We start from the raw sequence: 16,863 nt of genomic DNA, 5'->3' as shown, positions 1-16,863 counted from the left end.
GCCAAACTTAAGTTTTATATGCTATTAATTTAACATTGTGTGGGCATTGTCGCAAGGTTTTTTTATGTAACCAAGTTGGCGCATTGCTCTCTTCACACCTTCCGATATGTGGTCATTCCACCTGAGATGCGATGTTATGATTACCCCCAGATATTTGTGGCTGGTTACCACTGCAAGAGGGCTGCCACCTATGCAGTATAAGAAAATTAAGGGCTGGCGCTTCCCTGTTAGGTTCATCGCAACTGATGTTTTCTTATGGTTATTGTTACATGCCAATCTGAGCACCACGTTGCAATTTTCTCTGAAGCATTATTAAGCACAGTCTTGTCACTGGAACTGTGAATGTCGTGATAGATTATACAGTCGTCAGCATATAGTTTAATTTTGACGATTAGGTTGTGTACTATGTTATTATTAAAGATTATAATGAATAGAGACCCGAGAACAGATCTTTGTGGGATGCCGAACTTAACAGGTGCACGAGCCAGGGCACTATTCATCAATTCTCACACATGGCTTCACCACACATATAAGCCTCGATCCATGGTAGGAGCGAATTGTTATTTAAGAGTGGTTTTTGTTTTAAGAGAAGCTTAGGGTGTGAGACGCGATCGAATTCTCTATCGAAATCTAGAAATAATGTCTATTTGGCTTTCAATGTGAGTTGCCGCTGAGAAATTGAGAATTAGCTTTAAGAGAGCCATCACAGTAGAATGTCCTTTTCGGAACCCACGTTGGCTGTTGTGATCATATTATTATTGTCAATAAGTGTCGAAATATGATTGAAAATAATATGCTCAAGGATCTTAGAACACGTACAAAACAATGATATTGGCCTATAAGGCGAAAGTGATGAGTGATCTGCTTTATGTATGGGTGCAATTTTTCTGCACTTCCAATCAAAGGGAACGTCTGCTTTTGATAACGAAAGGTTAAAGATAATATGTAAGCATTTACCGCACCATTCGACATACCTGACGAGGAAGGCATTAGGTATACCGGCAGCACCTGGATATTTTTTTGCCAATGTTGAGCAGAAGAGACAGAAGGGGGGCCTTGTTCAGACACACAGACATTGTTAATTGGATGCCGATGGGCCAGTGGGTTGAAATGAGCCGTTCAACCATCATCATTGGTGGGTACAGAACAAAAGAAATTGAGTAAAGGCTGCTGCAACTTGCAGTTCTGACGTTATAGTTTGGCCATTTATACATAACTTTTATGTTGTTTTCTTTTTAGAAGACAAATGCCAAGAGAACTTTTCTGGGGCCGTGAGCAAAACGTTTTTCATAGTAAATTTGTAATAGTAGTCCTTGTATCTCCTAATGCAGTCCTTTGCCTGCGCAATTAACAATGAAATCTTAGTTTGGTTAGCCGCCGAAGGGGACAACCGGGTTCCTTTTCTTAACATTTTTTTTTAATTTGAGTTCTGCTGAATGACTTCTTTCGTCATCCAAGGACTACTATTTCGTATCGTATTCGTTTCGTCATAGTTGGTACAAAATCCTTTACACAGCTCAGCACAACTCTCTTGAAACAACATCATAATGCCTCAATAGAGCAATAGGTTGCACCACTTACAGCAACAAAATGAGAAAACGAGCAGTCCAACAAATCTTGAATGGCAACGTCATTGACGCGGGTGAAACTCGGGACTACGCGCACATCCTTGTTTTTGCTAGTAGTAGAACCACATCTGAGATTTAACGATATTATCTTGTGGCTGGATATGCCGTCAGTGACATGCGTGACCGGATTTCGGCAAGGTAGACTGCTACTCACCAGGAAAGTATCTAAAATTGATTTATTCTCTTTCTTAATGCGGGTAGGTCCCTCCACCACTTGAGTGAAGTTATGGAAAAAGTTTAAATGTTGAAACGGTTCAACTGCAGTATTTAGGCGTGCAGGGAATTCACTGTCGCACTTGGCAGCAGGTGTATTAAAATCACTAGCAAGCACAGTGTTACAAGAGGGAATGCTAAGAGCATAAGAATTCGTTCAATGCCTCAAAAAAGGTCCAGTCGTTGTTTGGTGGGTGGTGATATCTTCCAACTATCAGGTGAAAACGCTGTTAGAAATAGCTTAATCAGAAAACACTCAAAACCAGGAATGCAGGAAGTCTAGTTACATGCAGTGATGCTCGGAAAATATTTGATACGCCACCACTCCAGGAATTCCTGCCTTTGCAGATCATTCTGTAGCTTGCCGGTAATATTTCATCGCTTTTGACATCAGTGTGCAGCCAGCTTTCTGTTAAGCACACTATATGTGGCTAATGTGTGAGCAAGATACTTTCCAGGTAAACTATTTGATTAACGATGCTCCACGCGTTTAGTTGAAGGCACACAAATGAGTCATTCCCGGAGGGTGTAGTTCACGAACTGCGTTTGTCTTGCCGGCGTAGTGGAACCCGGATGTTTCGGTCCTCATCCCATTCGAACATGTCATTGCCTATCTTAAGCTTATTTTATATGAGCTTGACTTTATGGCCGGTTTTTTGTTAGCAGCGGCACTGTCCCAGAGTTGCTTTCTTTTCTTTCTTGTGTTTGTGGAAACATCCTGGGAAATAGAAACGCATTTGGGTTTTAGCATAAAGCAATTTTTTAGAATATTTGTTTTCTCTCAGTGATGGCAGAATTTTACGATTACCGGTCGAACTTTGTCAATATGTTTCCGTCCAATTCTGTGTATATAGGCGTTCAATTGAGCTGGCATGTGCACCCAGCGTTTCTGTAAGGACGCCTTTTAGGACAGTTTCCTCTAGACCATCGTGTGTCTCATTTTCTTTCTGCTCAACAGCAAACACAGCAAAATAATTATGGTGACTGCAGTCCTCTAAGTCCGGAAGTATAAGTTCTAAGCTCTGAACCTTCTTCTCCAAGCTGCGAGCTACAGAACATACTTCATGAATAGCAGAAGCCGAGTCTTCAAACATTTTAAATCGTGATTTAGTTTCGTCTAGGCTGGTTTTTATCTCTTTCGGCCCCTCGAACAGTTCACCTAGAAGCTTCTCAGTTGATGGGCCCGGGTTAGGCACGACATCGGCACTGAGCATGAGCAACGAAGAAACGGAGCTTGAAACAACCGTACAAAGTCTACACCTAAACTCAGGGCACGTCAGCGGTAACAAGTACGGATTGCAGGATTTAAAGGTATAGGTATAGGTTTACTAACCGGTACAAGAAACGTGAACGGTGTTGAGGCTGTACTGACTGAAGGCCAGCTGACGTGCCCACTAAAGAACCGCTATGGTGGCAGGCTATTTGAAGCTCCAGTTTGATGACGTTGACAAGCTCCTCCGTGATGCCAGCAACATATTTTCCGTGTAGAATACCTCGCGTGCAGGATTGGCTTATAATGTCAAAGCGTCGATGATGAAGCGTCGATGATGAAGCATGTCGTGTCTTGGTCCGCGCTGACCCTCACTGCCAGGTCGAGAAAAAATATTTGTACAAGAAATATGAACGGGTTTGAGACTGCTGATCGAAGGCCAGCTGACCTACCCACTTTTAACGGGTATTTTGCACTCCATACGACGTACGCTAGGGTTCCTCTTCCCAACCCTTGCGGCGCTTTTGCATCTATCGCATCAATGGCGATGCTTTTGGAGTGGAGTTTTGGGGTGCCGCAAATCCACAGAAATACGAAGTCGCAGAGGACGAAGGTATCGAGAGCAACCTCCAACACTTGCGACGCAGCTGTTGTACCTCGACGCTTTATTCAGCAGAGGCCACGCGCCTAAGAGAATGACGCTGGCCATGAGAATGAATATACAGATGAAGGGCGAAGATAATGCTCAGTTTATTTTGCGAATGCTTTAATTTTTCTTGCTCAGGCCGGACAGCCGAGAGATCCCTGCTAAAAGGGAATAACCTGTTCACGGGATTTACCACGTGTTCTTAGATTTTATCGTGTTACCTTTCGTTGCATTAAACACCTTATGTTCAACGGGTTAGGTTAAGTTATGTAGAGTTGGGTGAAGTGAGCCTCGCTTCGTGCAAGCGGTCTTGTTAGAAGAGGTTAGATTGTATTCCTGTAGATTAACTTTCCTTCTGAAGACCCGACTGATTACATAGCGGCATGTAGCCTTTTCGATCTGATGAGAGTGCATAAGTGAACCTCGCGTTCTTCTATTCTCGTTCCCTGAGACGCACTTAGTACTCGGGGATTTCTCTTTCTTGTTACATTACTGAATAAAATTACGCAAGCTCAGATTTTGGAGCAGTCCCGCGTTAAGTAGGACAGGGAGCCGAATTAAGGGCCGGTTTGAACAGCACCCTCAAACGTACATTGATTTTCTTGGTTATGTGCCTCACTAGTGATGAACAAATATAGATTTGCAAGGACTTTAGCCAACTGCTTCTAAAAATGCTAAGATTGAAAGAAATCAGTGGCATTTCGTCTCCTTAGTTCCTTTGAAATAATCTATAATCAGCGATCAACCAGCTATGGCCTCACCGCACAGCATTCAGCAGACGGACCGACCTAACAGTCACGGTTACAAAGGGCAGTAGCCTGGAACAGCCGCCTGTAACTTAATTCAGCCCGTTGACAAGCATCCGGGTGCCTTTGTGTGTTTGTGAGAGTTCGTGCAGTGAAAGGGGCTTCGACCTCGCGAGGGTTTGCTGGAGGGAGCGCGAATCAAGCGCATCTGTTTTTCCCCTCCGTGCCCTGCCTATTCGCTACAGGGTTGTATTGTTCATGATTGGCCCACTTAACGAAAAAGCCCAGCGCTTATAGATTGATTGATCTTCCAGATGTATTTAGAACAACCCTTGCACCGTGAAATGTCACAGCAAGTTGTTCTGTCTTCTTTAAATTTTGTTGTTTCAGGCAGGAAAAGTCATCCGCCAAGGACTCATGGTTTTACCTGCGGCAAGTATACACATTACTGAATCTGTAGTACCTGCTTGCGCTATTCTGGTAAACATGCCATACTTGCTTTAATCATTGTATTTTCCTACTTCTTTGGGTTAACAGAAAATGCGAGCTTACCTAATATGGCGGACAGTCACCCAGCTTGCAGAACGAACCTGGAAAGACCCTACCCTGTAGCCGCCAGGGTATGCGACGCGCTTGGAATGGACCTTCTGCCGGGTACTGTGGAGAACAAATTTATAACGAACATTATTAAGCACTACGAAGACTACACGCACCGAGGGAGAGATAGACTTTACTGGCTCGACGTTCCTCCACCAAGGTTTGCATACGCGGCTTTCTTGCTTTTATTTTGTTACGCATTACCGCAATCGCATTACAGGCAGAACTCGCAATGTTTGTAGATATACGCCTTAGGACAAATGTGGGCCGATCCCGAAGACAGCGAAGTAGAAAACTGTGGGCGGATCTCGATGACAGGGCAGTTCAACACAGCGTTTTGAAGCTTTAACTGTCACGAGATAATAATGTGAGAAAGTGCCACGTCACGCCCACACAAGACGTTTCAAATAGAGATTTTGGCAGGGGAAGAGCGAAAATAGGCACTTGACTCACGTTAATGACATTTAAAAGAGGGGCTTTGCCACGAGTGAAGCATGCGTGTGATCATGACCAAGTGGTGAGGGCGTTTGGCTTCTACGCCAGAAGAGAGAGGTTTGATCTCACCTTCAGTCGCACACTTCCTAATGTCCCTGTGGTAGACTTCACCTATTTCGAAAGCGGATCGAAGAAAACTGGATGTATGTTGAGCGTACCACGAAGTTGTCAAAGTGGGCGTAAGGATGCACAGTATTGAAACGCCACATTAATATACGAGAATGTGCGAGGTTGCCCATAACGCACGCGCGCAGATGTCGAGACGTCACAATAAATACACAAGCTTCCGGGCCTTGTTTTACATGTTCTTGTGTAAGTATGGCGTCCTGCCAATATTATCAAATAATGTAGACATCACCACCGTTGATGTGGATGTCCAACAATGCCGCAGAACGCGTTGAATAATTTGAGGAATAAAAGGGGTTTTGGTGATGCGAATGCACAAGCTGCGGAACGTTGCCTTTCGTTTCTTTTCAATTCGTGACTACTTTAACGCCACGAGTGCAAACGTGCGTGAAACTAGGACTGCACTATATTCTACGTCATCGTCACGACACTCCATACCACGTCACTCCTTGTCTCTCACGGATGTTCTCAGTGAGGTTAGTTCAATGGGTGCCGTTACTTAAACTTATGTTACTGTATATGTATTTCGTGCAATCCTAATACGCATCCGCGCCACGCTCTGTTGTACGAGGGCCGTTTTTTTTTCAGCCTCCGATAGGCTATAAATAAAAGACAAGTTCATCTAAAAAAATAATTTTATTACCGAAAGATTAGTACAGTTACGGCTACTTTTCGACATAATCACCGAAGAGATTGAGGCATTTGTCATATCTGTGGACAAGCTTTGCAATACCCTCTTCAAAAAAAGTTGCCGCCAATGAATTCAAGTAGTCCTTGACGTTGGTTTGAAGGTCGCCATTGGTTTGAAAGCGCTTCCCACCAAGCCACGTCTTCAGTCCAGGAAAAAGATGAAAGTCACAGGGTGCTAAGTCTGGACTGTATGGCGGATGATCGAAAATGACCCATCCAAACTGTTCGAGAAGCCGTTGAGTTGCTCCAGCAGTGTATGGACGGGCATTATCATGGATCAGAACAACTCCAGCGGTCAACTTTCCTCTTCGTTTGTTCTGAATGGCTCTACGCTAACGTCGTAAAGTTTCACAATAAACAGCTGCAGTGATTGGGGTTCCGGGCTCCATAAACTCAACAAGCAACACACCTTGTTGATCCCAAAACACAGTAGCCATGGTCTTTCTGTTGTTGAAGGTTTTTTTGAATTTCTTTGGTTTGTTTGGTGAATTTGAATGCATCCATTGTTGCGATTGTCGTTTTGTTTCTAGTGTGTCGTATTGAAATCGGTTTCATCCCCAGTCACGATTGATTTCAAAAGGTTGTCTCCTTCATCCTGATAATGCTCAAGGAACTTCAAAGCTGACGCCATTCGTCGAGTTTTGTTGCCGTCCGTCAACATTTTTGGGACCCAGCGTGCACAAAGTTTTCTGTAGCGTAACCGTTCATTAACAATGAAGTACAAAACAGACCTTGAAACTTCTGGAAATTCCGTAGATAAAGCAGTAATGGTGAATCTGCGGTTTTCTTTAACCATTCTGTCAACTCGTTGAACCAGGTCATCTGAAACGACAGATTTGCGTCCATGGCCCTCTTCATCATGCACATCATTACGTCCATCTTTAAAATTTCGACACCATTCACGCACAACACCATCACTCATGAAGTTTTCCCCATACACTCGACTCATTCTCCGATGGATTTCTGCAGCACCATGGCCTTCAGCCTGTAGAAAACGAATAACACTTCGCAATTCACACTCGGCGGGAGCAACAATGATGGCAGCCATGTTTACGTGGCTGTAGCACAATGCCGACTGACGCCTGAATGTCAACAATGGCGGAGTGTGCAGTGCGAGAGCTGCGCAGTTGCCTACAGCGCATGTCCGCTTTCTGCTGCCCGCGTAGCGCCTGCACGGAGCGATCGGAGGTTGAAAAAAAAAACGGCCCTCGTATATCTCCAATGAATGTTAAGCATGTCGCAAGGTGGCTGTTTGTGTGGACCAGGTGCCTCGTGCTCCAGCTCGCGCGTTGGGCTTAGCTCGATCTCTGTGATCCACCGCCGAAGTCTCAACATGGCGGACACGGCTAGCGTGCCGAAGCCAATTTCCCGCGCAAGGCGTATTATCTCCCTCCTGGCGTCGAGACACTGCGCAAGGACATGCCACCAGGAGGACGCGCTTGACTTTATGCGGCAAAGTATTTCTGAAATAGCATATTTTCACTTCGAATAGATATCTCCACTTCGATAAAAGTCGTTCAGGGCCCCTTTAAATACCGTTCGGGCAAGCCACTGACTTATGAGGTACCGTGTGAGGTAGATATCAGCGTAATGGTGGAGTATCATCTGAAATGAGGCATACCGCACTAGGTGAGTAGCCGCGGAAACCCGTGTGCAACGTCGGCCGGCTCTAAGCCAGCTTTTTTTGTTACTTTCGCACCTGGTACTTTGAGTAGTCATACCTAACTGACGCCTACTTGCAATGCGCCGGCGCGGCCCTCCAAGGGACGATGGTTTTGACAACGGGGCAGCTAACGAAATACGACAAACGAGCAGGGAGCGTCAGCTTGCTTACTAGAGGAACAGGATGAGCCCATTCATGGCACCCTCTTCTGCCATTTCCCGCAAACCCTGATAAATAATGACTGCCACTCATCTCAAAGCGCTGCAGATGCACTTCAGTAGGCTCTAGTGAATAATCTTGTCGAATCAGAGAATGACCATACCAAGGATTTACAGCACTGATCTGTTTCAATTCCACAATAAAGTACAGTAGCGCACGTTACAAGCGGTGCGAGAGAAATAGTGTCGCTTAATCAGCCCCACTTTGTCGCAGTTCAGAAATTTGGAGCTCATCATGTATCAGACGACTGACGCGAAAAAGTGGCAGTTGCCCCGCTTTCGGGCGCATGCTGATCCTAGCTTGAATTTTTTTCCGCAGCAGTTGTGTCCGATCCCGCGCTGTTCAGGGAGGGTATGGCATTAGTAGTTGCAAATGTTTTCGCTGATGGTAGCAATGAACTGCGATGTGCTCCACGGAGCACCCAATATGCTTAGAATAAATCTGTTCTCGCAAACAATTTCTCCGATGCCTCCGCTAATGATTTTACTTGCGACCAGCGTTCTTCAGGCACATGTATTTCCAGCGCGTGTTTATCGAATTATTTCACCACTTGTGGTCCAGGTAATTTATACCACCACATTCACATAACACTTTAATGCAAATATTTCAATGCGTAAATGGGGAAATTACAACAAATTTTCCTGTGTGTAGCCACTTGGACTTGTGGAGAACTGGATCGCCAAAATACCCGCCGTGGTTGCTCAGCGCCTATGGTGTTGGGGTGCTGAGCACGAGGTCGCGGGATCGAATACCGTCCACGGCGGCCGCATTTCGATGGGAGCGAAATCGCCCGTGTACTTAGATTTAGGTGCACGTTAAAGAACGCCAGGTGGTCGAAATTTCCGGAGTCGTCCACTACGGCGTGCTTCATAATCAGAAAGTGGTTTTGGCACGTAAAACCCCATAATTTTTTTTTGATCGCCAAAAATTCATTGCCTTTTTTTTTCATCAGCGGCAACAGCTCCGTGTGCACTGCAGCCCTTTACGGCGACCACGGCATCGCGACTGCGCTGTCTGAAGTGGACTGCAACACGTCTCTACATACGCTATGTGTTTGTGAGTACCTGCCTCTCCATTCTTTCTTACTTCGCAGCCTAACGTCTCGTTTTTCCTTGCGGCACATTAAAACTTCAGAACAGGGACTGAGTTCTGGAAGCTTATGTTCCAGGAATCATTTCACTGACTATAAGGGTTAAAGGTTCTCGTTTATACGCCGCCTGTGAGCTGTCAATTACGACAGCTGACTGCGTCGGCCAAAGCCACGTAAGCTTCCGCGAGACGCCACGCGGTGGCGCTTGTCAGGCACCAGGATTTATGTCTACGACCATTGATTACTATCTGATGACAGAAGGAATTCATGATAAGTTGAGAGAAATGATCATTGACGAGGAAGGGTATAGCCGCATAGGGAGGGACCGTAAACGCATCAACTTGAAAATAGGATATATAGTTGGTAGTTGGATATGTAGTTGCCAGCAAGTAGTTCTACCGGCAGCTTCCATCGGCCAACTGCAGACAGACAGAAGTCACCCTGCACATCTATACGGGTGCACGCCTTGGGTTCGCGGTTTCACGGTCGTGAATTTACAGTATGGTAGAGAGGCGGCCGAAGTACCACACTCCCTTGTCAAACAAGCAGGATAGGTCACTGCTGGAGTGAGAGGAGGTTAGTTGCACAAAGTGCTTCTAGAATAGAACACGATTTGCAGCTCAGAGTGAATTCAAGGTTCCATTCGCCTCCTCAAACGATATATAAATTAAACGCCCGATGCGTCACTAGCGAAGTAGGATCTGTTACGAGCTTGGCACAATAAAGGGTGAATGGGCCTAGCTGTTTTTGTAGCCGGACCAGCGACCCTGCTTCTCAACAGAAAGAAATATGCAGCTTTTTAGAGGTGCTTGTAGAAGGCGAGTTATCAAAATTATTTTAACAAAAGGAATCCTTTCACCTGACACAAGCGCACGTGATAAAGAGGGTAGCATACTTCTACGCGGTGACTATATATGTAAAGAAACTATAAACCCCTCGCTTGACATCACATGTTATTCATCGCCTTAGATAGGTAATCTTTTGGAAGCACTGGCTCGGGGTCTCTATTTCACGAAGAGACCCGAACCTGGCATACGAGTAGGTACACACCACGGTGGAGTCGAAAAATATTTAACCTCGAACGCACGGAGATGGAGTGCTTGCAGTCAAGAAGCTACTGTTCAGAATTACGTGAGTGACAGGTAATAAAAAATGTTGCACGCAGTGCTGAAGGTTTCGATCGGAGTGTGCTGTTACTTGGTTGGCATTTTATTCATGAAAAAAGAAGAAACACTAAGCATCATTTATTAAACTTCAAGCGCACTTGGAACGTATGGTAGCGATTTTTTTAGTTGTTAGCGCAGAAGTTTGAAAGAAAACCGAGAGAAGATGAGAGACGCGTAAGCGCACGCCTGTGTTCCGTCTTCTGTCTGTTTTGTCTGAAGTATTTGCACAATGTACTAGAAAAGATGTCGCTTCAACGAGGTTTAAGCCCAACCCTTCCAAAGTATGCTATAGATTGGTACCAGAGTGAAATAAAGAAAATACGTTTTTGTGAAGGCAAGGTGTGTTATCTGAGGCATGAGCGCATTGCGAATGTCTGCTTCATGGGAAAATGTTGATGCAGTTATCAGGTCCACAGTAGCGACAACAAAGTAGCAGCGACAGTGTTTTCTGGGCTTGTTGATATATTGCGGAAAGCTAGTCTCTTATTTAACAATCGTTTCTCAGCTTTTTACAAGCTTTTGCGGATGCGCGTTACTTGGTGGTGAGACGACCACTGCAGAGCAGCGTTCGAGCGAATAAAAAAAGGAGGTATCTTCATCTCCAGACTCGGCCCGCTAAGACAAAGCTACACCATTATTGCTCTTTTGTGACGCATCTAAGTACCGAGTTGGTGCAGTTCTCACGTTCTTCAGGACGGCAGCTCGATGTCCGTTAGGTATTCTTCGCACACATTGTTGAAGATGATAGAAAATACAGGGAACTAGAAAAAAAGGAGGAGGTGGTTGCGATGATTTTTGTAATCGAAATGTTTCATTGCGACATTTGTAGGCAAAAAATCACTCCGAACATGGCTTGTACGCCTATGAGCAAATTTTGGGGCCGACAACTGGGATTCCTTCAGTTGCAGGTGGGCGTTTACAGGACTGGGTAGTGACGCTGAGAGCGTGTATTCACGACCTCGTATTCAAGGTACACAGTTATCACATAAAAGGAGATTGTTGCTTCCGCTTGTCGATGCTATGTGTCAAAGAATAAAATACGGAGAAAATGTAGACTGCATTCTTTACCACTGGAATTCCTGCCCATATCGAGTAAAGAAATGGCGCGCGCCTTGGGACATGACGATGTTCTCTTACAAGCAGCAGTTTATAAGTGCCGGATCTCTAACGTCTGTAGTTGACGACAGGCTTGGAAGTTATTTCGCCATGTGCAGTGAAATAACGCTGGATGAGGGATGCATCCTACTAAGAAAAGGAGGGGTCATACCGGCAAAACTGCATTGTGTGGTGGTCATGCATAGACGAGTTACACGAAGGTTACGCGCGAATTTTACAGGTTGTACGCAGCAACGGTATTGGCACTGTCGGCCAGCTGTCGATTGAGGGGAAACCTAAAGGTGTGACTACATCAAGTGCAAGCTATCCACAAAAACGCATCGTCCCTCTCAAAGCACCATTGTACCCTTGGTACTGTCTTCGCGCAGAGGGCAACGCCGGAACGTAGAATTTTGGCGGCACGTACAAGGCTGGCAGTACCTGTAAATTAATAAATTTACCGGACGATTTCAACATTCTCTGTTTCTGAGAGTGGTCGTTGCCCCCTCCAAGTGGCCAGAAACATTCGTGATGTGCTGCACCCTTGCGGCAGCCAATATTCAATGTTTCCGCATTCTTTTGACGCTTTTGCTTCACAGAGAGAATAGTGCCGGTAAACGGTCAGCAGTTTACGTCAGAATACGGGAGGTGAACTTTTGGCACGTCCAGATAGCGCAATACTGTTGCTCACGGGCACACAGATGCGATTCGTGCAGAATCCGAAAAAAACTTCCTGCGAAAGGAAGGCATAAGTCAGTCACTACAGGTAAAGCTTCGGACAAATTTCTGGTTGCCTGTGGAAACACTCCCCCTGCTACCCCACATGAGGCAACAGGCAGCTTGTTAGGGCGACGTTTGCTTATACCTGTCTCGATGCACTGAAAGGTGTGCTGAGTGAGGGTGGCTAGCATGTAGTTCAGTCAGACAGTGAGTAAACATAGTAATGTGCGCGAATTTATTGTTAGGGGTCAGGTTTTCGCATGCAATTACAGTGGACAGCCCAAATTGGAGCCAGCAGCTGTTTGTCTAATCGGAACCAGTGCCTTTTAGGGAGTGAGCCACTACTCCTGTAGGTTGTTACGAGTGTAGCTTCCAAAAGTTCACGTTACGCCAGAGCACGAATGTTTCTGCCGGATATGCGGTCGGAGACGCGGTTCAGTACTTCTATTCGTTACATTTCGTTTATAAAACGAAGCGACATCGAGTCGGAGCCTACGTGCATTCATTACCACCGGCTGGTGCTTACCCTTTACCACAGAGATCGCATGTAGACAGGATCGACACTATCCGCTTCGGGATTGTTGACGTCTAAACGTAAAGCGCGCCAGTTGCGTGATACAGATGGATGAAGCATTGCCTGACAGCACGTATTGCAACCAGACCACACGTATTCTACATGTGCGAGAACGTGCTCGAGAGATCGCGGTCGGCGCTCTATAGTGCCGAGTCCTGATTGGAGCTTGCATCGGTATGTGCCGGGCAATAAACCCAGTTACCCACCTGCAATACTGCCTGTTTCGCCTACGGCAGACACTGTGCACTTTCTCTCGGTAAATGGTTATGAACAATATTACTTTTTTGTTCGCTCATGTCCTGCGATATCGCCACAATTCTTTTGCTGTCGATCATTATAAAATATATTTTGATTTTGTGTGCGCAAGATTGTCTTTAAATTACACTCTGTTCGCAGAACAAGACCACTGTCGAAAAAAAAATTAGGAAAATACCTTGTAAAATTATTTTATAGTTTGTTGAAATGTTGTATGTTTGTATTTCGAGGAATAGAAAAATAACTCTGTGTTCCAACCCGTACGAAAACACACTAACGTCCTTGCTGAGTACTTGCTGTATGCACTCTACACCGCGGTGCATAGGCTGGTCCGAGGCTAAGAGAAGGGAAACTTCAACGTGAATCTAAATAATTCTTTCACTGGCCGCCGACAAACACGATGAATTCCATCTTGCTCGCCTTGGAGGAGCGACGGCAGCAGCGGTCCCTAGCGGCGCTCATCGGTGCAGCAGCGTTGTGGCACGCCTGGTAACTGCTGGGGCAGCCTTCCCTCCGGTGCACCAGTTGCATAGTGTCTAAGTAGTGGGGCCACATCCGTGAAAAAGTTGAGCGCTACGCTCAACGTTGCCATAGCTTTCGATGCTTCGCCTCTGGCGTAATGTGGCACATTTTACTGTGTTTAAAGGTTGGTGAAGTGCTTTAGTTATTCTAGTATCAGTTGCTACGCAACCTTGTATCGTACTATGAGCTATTGCTTGAACTGCCTCATTTCCTCATTGCCTCATTTTGGTTCACAAATCCTGCCGAATTTGTGAACCACAATAAACTTGAATATTATACCACCGAAATTCACAATACTGCATGTTCTTTTCACACAAAAGAAAGGCCACGCACGTGTACAATGAATTAAATACATTATGCGAGCCGATACTTTCTTCGTTCGTAATGTTATAGCTTTCTATAACAGATGATTTCTCTTTTGTTTTCCAGTCACCAACATTGAAAGACCTTCCACAGTGGCGCCTAGCACCAGTGAAACTACCATGGATATTGCCAGTGAGAATACTGACATTGGCAATGCTACTGTCAGTGATGGCGCCAGCTAAGTTACTGATCTTACCAGTACTGGTGGCAGTCGCATAAATGCGAGCAACAGAAATGCCAATGCCGCAAATAAATTCTTGTAACACATGGGAGCCAAACGATGGGTGGTCTCTGACTGCTTGATGACCGATCTTGCAATAAAACAAGACTGGTTGCGACGTGTAGGCTGCGCACGAACGCCAGCGTGGTAGCTAATCGGTTTTTTTGTGGAATTCTTAGTCGCAGTTCATTATTCCACCGCGTAGGGTTGCTCTTTATTTTAGTTGTGCTGTATCATATACCACAATTGGAGCATGCATAAATATAGATGTATGTATTTACAATTTAACCAATTTCGTTAAAGTGCGCCAAACTTTTTAGAAATGTGGATCTCCCGTTGATGGTACACTGTAGCACACTCATTTGTCGTTCGTCTGAAAGCGCAATGTCTCAATTCTGCTACTCCGAATTCAAAATTTTTACATGAGTTCTGGTTGTTTACAATAGAATTCATAGAGCGTCAGTAACACAAAGTGGAGCCCGCTGCTGAGAGATATCCATACTTACAGTGTTGACCTTCTTGTTGTATTCGCTATTTGTTTCAAAATGCAGTGGTTTTGAATAGATGAATGGATTTCGTGCATGGATGGGTGAATTTTCGGAGCATGTCATTTAAAACCGATCGTTATGTTCAAAATCCTGCTGTGGACGTGGTCCGCGATTGCACGGAGAGACGAACCGGATGGACGGACGAACGAACGTGTGGACGGATAGATGTCATGCCATGCATGTGATTGATGCCTCATCATGACACACAGGTAACGATATGCATGTCATGTCATGGCATGCCTGTAGTGTCATTTACGCCATTCATGTCACGACGTGCATAATATGTCATTCATTTCATATAATGCATGCATGTCATAACATGCTTATTCTGATATATCCAGTTAAAACAGCGCATCTCAGGTCACGCCATGGAGATCCTGATCTATGACCACCTAAAGAAACGACCATGATAGTATGTCATGCGATGTCATGCATATGCAGATATCTATCCAGATAAAGAAACGACCACCACGCCATGACAACGTAAGAGGTTAGACAGACAGACAGACAGACAGACAGACAGACAGACAGACAGACAGACAGACAGACAGACAGACAGACAGACAGACAGACAGACAGACAGACAGACAGACAGACAGACAGAGACAGACAGACAGACAGACAGACAGACAGACAGACAGACAGACAGACAGACAGACAGACAGACAGACAGACAGACAGACAGAGACAGACAGACAGACAGACAGACAGACAGACAGACAGACAGACAGACAGACAGACAGACAGACAGACAGCGCACTTTACGTTTCGAATCAGTTTTCGTGTCCATCAAGCTTACATCATGTCGAGTGCCTCGGTATTGCTGATGAATTCGACAGGTGCTCTGTCTGCGATGTGCCTGATGACTCGACTCCCCTTCACGTTGACGCCATGGCTCTGCCTGTCGCTGCGCCTGCGCCTGAATGTGACCGAACGTTTGCTCCGTCTTTTGATCGCAACCTCACTCCGAGTCACCGCACGCAGATTGTCTACCTCCTTAACCGATTTAGAACTCCTTTCGACCTCCAAAAACAATGTTTGGGACGTGCCTCCACAGTCGTTCATCACACCGACACCGGCAGACACGCGCCTCTACGCCAACGTCTATACCGTGTGTCCGCGACGGAGCGCCAAGTAATTGATGAGCACGTAGGAGACATGCTCCAACGCGGCGTGAAACAGCCATCACAATCCCAAGGCTTCTCGATAGTGCTGGTCAAAAATAAAGATGGCACTATTCATTGTTGTGTGGACTATCGACGACTGAACAAGATAACCCGGAAAGATGTCTATCCTCTTCCCCGTATCGACGACGCACTGGACTGCCTCCAAGGCGCTGAATTCTTTTCGTCCTTAGACTTACAATCCGGTCATTGGCATGTCCCAGTGGCTGACGCAGACCGCCCGAAAACTGCATTTGTTACACGTGACAGCTTATATGAACTTACCGTGATGCCCTTTGGCCTCTGTAATGCGCCTGCAACGTTTGAATGAATGATGGATAACATCTTCTGGGGCCTCAAATTGCAGACATGTATTTATCTCGATGACATTATCATCTTTTCCCCGGACTTTTCTTCTCACCTGTTCCGACTCAAACGCGTGCTCACTAGCCTTGGCGATGCTGGACTCCAGCTCAACTTAAAAAAGTTTCACTTTGCCGTCCGACAGCTAGTCATCCTTGGCCACGTTGTTTCGAAAGATGGTGTGCTCCCAGATCGAACCAAACTTGAAGCCATTGCAGGATTTTCACGACCAAACACCACAAAAAACTCCGCAGCTTCATCGGATTATGTTTCAATTTTCGTCGTTTAATCAGCAACTTCGCCACCATAACAGCGCCTTTGACGCAGCTTCTCGCGGGTAACCATGACCTCCTGGCTCGGCCGCCAGTTTGCAATGCCCCATTCACGACATTGCGTCGTCTTTTAACGGCGCCCTCCATACTAAGACATTTTGACACAAGAGCACCGACAGAAATACACACGGATGCCAGTGGCGTTGGCGTTGGCACTGTTCTTGCACAACGAAAGACTGGCTTCCATGAATACGTTGTTGCCTTCGCTAGCCGCCCACT

At 45.7% G+C, this 16,863-nt stretch overlaps 1 protein-coding gene and 1 long non-coding RNA gene across 4 annotated transcripts in view; one reads left to right on the top strand and one right to left on the bottom strand.

Moving 5' to 3' along the window:
• The window catches only part of LOC135921311 (uncharacterized), a 39,785-nt gene extending 24,077 nt beyond the window's left edge, over positions 1-15,708 (bottom strand). Inside the window, exons 1-2 of the long non-coding RNA XR_010570515.1 lie at positions 15,586-15,708; positions 4,996-5,100 (exon numbers count right to left, since the gene is read on the bottom strand). This is a non-coding gene — a long non-coding RNA (uncharacterized lncRNA). The remainder of the gene's footprint in view (positions 1-4,995; positions 5,101-15,585) is intronic.
• LOC135921310 (uncharacterized) overlaps positions 1-16,863 on the top strand; it is a 143,371-nt gene that overhangs the window by 47,434 nt on the left and 79,074 nt on the right. The gene's annotated exons all lie outside the window — the stretch shown is intronic.

The sequence above is a fragment of the Dermacentor albipictus genome, chromosome 1, assembly GCF_038994185.2.
Source record: "Dermacentor albipictus isolate Rhodes 1998 colony chromosome 1, USDA_Dalb.pri_finalv2, whole genome shotgun sequence".
Taxonomy (NCBI): Eukaryota; Metazoa; Arthropoda; class Arachnida; order Ixodida; family Ixodidae; genus Dermacentor; species Dermacentor albipictus.
The sequence above is the reverse complement of the archived record's forward strand: the minus strand, read 5'-3'. Positions and strand labels throughout refer to the sequence as shown.